This window comes from Austrofundulus limnaeus, unplaced genomic scaffold (genome assembly GCF_001266775.1).
Source record: "Austrofundulus limnaeus strain Quisiro unplaced genomic scaffold, Austrofundulus_limnaeus-1.0 Scaffold21, whole genome shotgun sequence".
NCBI classification, from domain to species: Eukaryota; Metazoa; Chordata; class Actinopteri; order Cyprinodontiformes; family Rivulidae; genus Austrofundulus; species Austrofundulus limnaeus.
The window spans coordinates 2,672,070-2,677,560 of record NW_013952423.1 but is presented as its reverse complement, the minus strand read 5'-3'; positions in this window follow the sequence as shown (position 1 = coordinate 2,677,560).

Sequence of the window (5,491 nt, the reverse complement as noted above, 5' to 3'; positions counted from 1 at the left end):
ATATATATATATATACAGTATACAGTATATGTACAGATGGCAACATTTTAATGCAAGTAAGATGTCCCACAAACTGAAAACACGAGACGAGAAGCTTGTCAACTGACTTCAGAAGCAAGAAGAAGAAGAAGCTGTGAAGTTAAAGTGACAGGCAGAGCAGTGTTGCAGGAAAAGCAGCTCAAAGGCAACAACAAAAACACCCAGGATGCATCAGTGCAACAGAGAGCAGCGGTGGAGCAGCAGCAAGGCCGTCGTGTGCAGCCGAGGAGGCGGGAATCACCTCTGATTTGTGAGAGTCGAGGTGAGGTGTCTCAGCACCAGGAGCTTCTGATCTGCTGTGGAGGTGGAGCGTTCAGTGCAGCTAAAACCCTGTTGCAGCCAGGTCTGAGCTCCCTGATGGAGCTCCGCGAGGAGGCCTAGAATGCTGCAGCCAGGCCTGAGCTCCCTGACGTAGCTCCGTGAGGAGGCCTCGAAGGCTGCAGTCAGGTCTGAGCTCCCTGTTGGAGCTCAACGAGGAGGCCTCGAAGGCTGCAGCCAGGTCTGAGCTCCCTGACGGAGCTCCACGAGGAGGCCTCGAAGACTGCTCCTGCAGCCGGAGATCACGCTTGATTTTAAGTTTCACCTGGTGTAGAGAAATATGCTTTTTTAAAGGGATCTGGATCTTGAGGAGTTGCTTGTTTCATAGATCTGTTCAAATAAGCAGTTTAATTTTCAATGTGTTACATCATCACATCACGTGGGTGGAGGCCCCTCCCCTGTACTCCACCGCTCTGCCTGTTTCGCATGAAAAAGTGAATCGGGAGCGATTGTCTCTGTATTTAAGAATGAAAAAAAATAAATATATTACAAGGATTAAAAAATAAAACTAMAAACGATTTGGATTGTTTGTTGTGAAAAGCCTTTTGAAAGATTCAAATCATTCGTGAACATCACATTTTACTTTAAAAATAATCTGAAATACTTTCCAAGATTCCCTCAGCTAATTTTAATGGTTACAGTGAAACTTTGGAAGAAAAGAATTTGAAACAAACGACAGTTTTTCACATTTCTGATTGAATTAAACTCAAAAACACCATTTAGATTGTTTTTAATTGGTTATAAAAAGGTAGAAACACAGTTTCAGAGACAAAGCTGTGACAAACAGCAGCGTTTAAAACATTCACCTCCTCTCCCCCGTTACAATCCTGCAGGAAAATGTGAATGTACAGTAAATCTACATAAATCTGTTTATTCTGACAGACCCTAGAAACAGATTAATGAAAAATTTTTTGAAAAAGCGAAATTAAAATGATGACTGTTGGATGATAGAGTGGAGTACCATCGACTGCAAGCATTACATCAGTGCTGCAAGACTTTAGAGGCCCCCCTTAGCTGCTTAGCAATGCAGATTTCTTAGATACTCTGCTCCTCTGGGACACCCTGACCCAGCTAACCTCGCCTTGGGCTCCTTCCTAAAAAATAAGTTTCACTTCATGACAGACAAAAAAAAAAAAAGACAGGAGTTTGTGAGGAGAAGAACCAGAAAGGGATCTCAGTCTCCAGTTTCCTATTTWTGTGGTTAAACTAAGAAACCCGAGCTTTTCCAAGTCTTCCTGTCTTGAGTTCCAGTTCCAGGAAGGACTCAGCAAACTYTGACACACTGGAAACACTTTTTGCAGCAACAGGTTTATTTGGAAAAGAAATACAGATTTTAAAAGACGTTTTGGAGGCTGGATGTTTGGAGGAACAGTGCGGACCTGATCTTTACAGAGGAACAGAGAGGATCATGGGAATTTGATAGGAGTGCTGGTCTTGATTTTAAGGACTGTTCCGTTCCTGTGCAACCAAAGATCTGGTTCTGTTCTGGGCACAAAGTCCACCCAGGCTGCACATTTTTCTGGACTTCATGAACAGGATTGTCACCATCAAACATAGGATTTTGTCAGATGTGGTTCTGTTGGCGTCTTCAGGCGAGGCTGAAGAGGAGGTCAGGAGAGTCTGAGATTAGACACAGGAAGCTTCTTGGTATTTCTCTCATGGTAAAGGTAAAGCATCACTAAAAAACAGAAAACAAACCAAGTTTTGAAAAATGCATTTTAACCTAATATGATGAAAAAKATCATCTTAAGTTGATAAGTTTGGCAATGAGAAGTGCTAAACAAAGAAAGTTACTGGCAGTGACCGGGGACAGTTGCAACACCTTTTTGCATTTGACTCTGTTCCTCAGATGGTTTGAATTAGACAAACCAAATTTTAATACAATAAACTTACATCTGTCTGTTAATAGTCAAAACCATTTATAGATGATTAAATCATGTACACTCTTCACTATTTGTATTTGAAAATGAAAAGTCAGATGTTACAACTGACCCCGGGGCCGGGGACAGTTGCAACATTGTTTGGGGGTGGTTACAACATATTATTAATACAATATTTTTCACTGTAAATAAAAGTTTTGTTATTTTTATATTTATATTATTGCTAAATGAATAAAACCTGTAAGTTCTAATGATATTACAGTGTTATTAATTTATTGTTTTTGATCAAATGATGAATATAGATTAGCCTTGATGAGTAGACCTTATATACAGATGTCAAAGACTCTAATTGATATAAAATACAGTTGACTTTTAGACACAAGGATAATACAACAATTTGTGAGACAATTAACTTTAGTTTTGTCTATTGTCACTGTACGCCTACATTATGTAACATTTACACTGAAACAAACTGGGATTTTAAAACCATTGTTGAAAACAACAACTGTAGAAAATACATCTTAAACACTTTTATGTTTTCAACTATAAAACTGTCATGAACACCCAACAGCCTTTTAAGTGTAAACTTAATKTCAACATGTTAATCTCATCTGTATGTGCTCTGTTTTTATATGGATTTATCGTATGGGGACAGTTACAACAACTGTTACAGCTGTCCCCCTTCCTGTCAGCCATGATAAAACCTCATGTGTTAGCTAAATAAGCTCATCTGGATACATGTTAACTAGATTAGTTAAAAGTCAACAGATCACTTGTTTAAACCATAGAAGTTTGAGCTGGATCACAAAAACAGAGACAACAGTTTAACAAAAATAAAACTGGGTAAAAAAATACTTTGGTTCCTCAAAAACTGTTTTTTTTAATAAATCCTGGATCAGTTTTTGAATCTGTTTACTTTTTCTTTCCAAGGTGGGACATCTAACTGAGCATGTACAGTGTGAGTGTCATCACTCTGTTTCTGTTTGGAGAAAAATGACGTGTTGCAACCGTCCCTTGTTACTGCTGTCCCCGGTCTCCCATAACTAAACAGAGAGTTTTGCCTTACAGCTCAGAAGTAAATGTAAAAAAAGAAAAATATTTAAATGCTATTTGAGCTTATTTTGTCAGAAAAGGCTTCATCAATCTCATAAAGACATTTTCTGTTGCTGTTCACCTCTTTGTGTTTCTCCAAGCAGGAAAGTTGAGTTTTCTACCTGAGACCCCCCGAATCTTAGACGAGTTACAGTGGGAAAAGGTTTGAGAAGAGGAGGCAGGACAGCGTGGAGCTGCTGTTCTCTGGAAGGAAAACACTAAAAGCCACAGAGACAGAGGGATTGATGAAGGAGTTTAGAGGTGTCTGAAATCAAATATCAGAAGGATTTATTTATTCTGCAACAAGGGGAGGGAGAGAAGATGGGGGGTTTCATTGAGGTACATCACTAAGAGATTTCAAGGCCAGGGAAATAAAATTATATTTATTTTATTATCAATTCTTAAAACAAGTATTTTCTTACAGAAAGGGAGGAGGGGATGAAAAGGAGTGAAAACGGGTGATGGTGGGGGCCAGAAGATTTTTTTTCCCTTTTTCTCTGTTATTTCCCCTCTTTTCTGCTTATTTTTCAACAGATGTAAAAATGATTGAAATCCCAGCAGGCCTCATTATCACGGCCCGCCGGAGAGGGGCTTAAGGTCTTCAAGTAACGATTGAAACATGATTTGTATTAAAGCCAACAATCTTCCTTCGCCAGTGCATCAAATTAGCGAGAAGCTCTGGTGAAGAAAGGAAGAGATATCACCAAAACGTAATTGTCTCTGACGCCTCCGGCCGTGGAAAACATTACGAGCCGAGACACGAGCAGCGCTCTCATGGAAAGTTTACCGACAGACTGTTTGGAGTTTACAACAGACCCTTCTGTGAAAAAACACCAACAGCTGGAGACGTTCGCTGCTTCCCTCTGTTGTTTCATCTTCTCGGTGTCTGTTTTAGTTAAATCTGTCAGCAGATGAAAAAAAAGGTTGTTTTCGGTGCAAAAGCTGGAAGTCTTTGATGCCTGGGATCAGAGTCCCACAGAGACCCGTCCAGCAGCGTCTCTGTTTGAATAATCAAGGCTTTGTTTTCCCTGTTTGTTAATGGGCAGGATTTAGCTTTACAAATCCCAACTCTTTGCTTCAGAGAACATCGCCTTTGTCAGCCACCTCCTTCAGTAGGCATCACCTTCAAATAAATACAATCAAATGAAATGAATATGATACAGAATCAGTGGGGATTTTTATATTATTTTACTGGATCATTTAAAAGAAACAGTTGTTGACTTAAATCAGTTAGTTTTGACTTGTTAATGTCTATTTATAAGTAAAAATTACACAATTTTTTCATTATTACAATAATTATTTTTAGAGATGCACCATATATTGGCATTAACATCAGTATTGGGTGATACTGATCATTTTTTCGGAATATTGTATCAGTCCRATAAGTAAAACTGGGCTGATATTAATGTCTGAMATTGATTTCCTGCTTGTTGCAGTTTTTGTTAGTGTTTCAGGAGGGGAGATRTTTGGTTGAGTGGTATCTGTTTGATCATGATAGTGACGCTGTGCAAACAGGAACAACTGAAGTAGAGAGAAATGTCAGCAATATGGTTGTTTTTTATGTAAAAAAGACCCAAGTGTATTTGTGTATATATGAATGGAAATAGTTTGTGTGTTTGTGTAATATCAATAAATATTGGTTATTGGCCATAACAGCAATATCAGCTGAAACTTTCGTTTTGGTGCATCCAATCTGACAGCCATCATGGACAACCCCCACCACCCTCTGCATGAAACTGTGGGGGTGGGGGGGGGTGAGCAGCTCCTTCAGTCAGAGACAAACATCCTCGCTGCAGGATGGAGCTCTTCTGTAGGTCATTCTACCTAACTGCAGTTAGACTGTATAACACATCATGATGTCATCAGTTAGACTGTATAACACATCATGATGTCATCAGTTAGACTGTATAACACATCATGATGTCATCAGTCACTTGGACAATTCACCTACACTGCCATCGCTAATATGCACCTTCATATACATTCATTTTTGTATTGTACTTTACGGTGTATATATATATGTATATAAATATGCATATTTGTTTATGTATATGTGTATATGTGCATTGGTATATGTACATTGTGATATATCACGAGTAAAGTGTTTTTTTTTTCTTTTACTTATCTTTCTATATTCTATCCCACCCTGTCCTGTTTTGAGC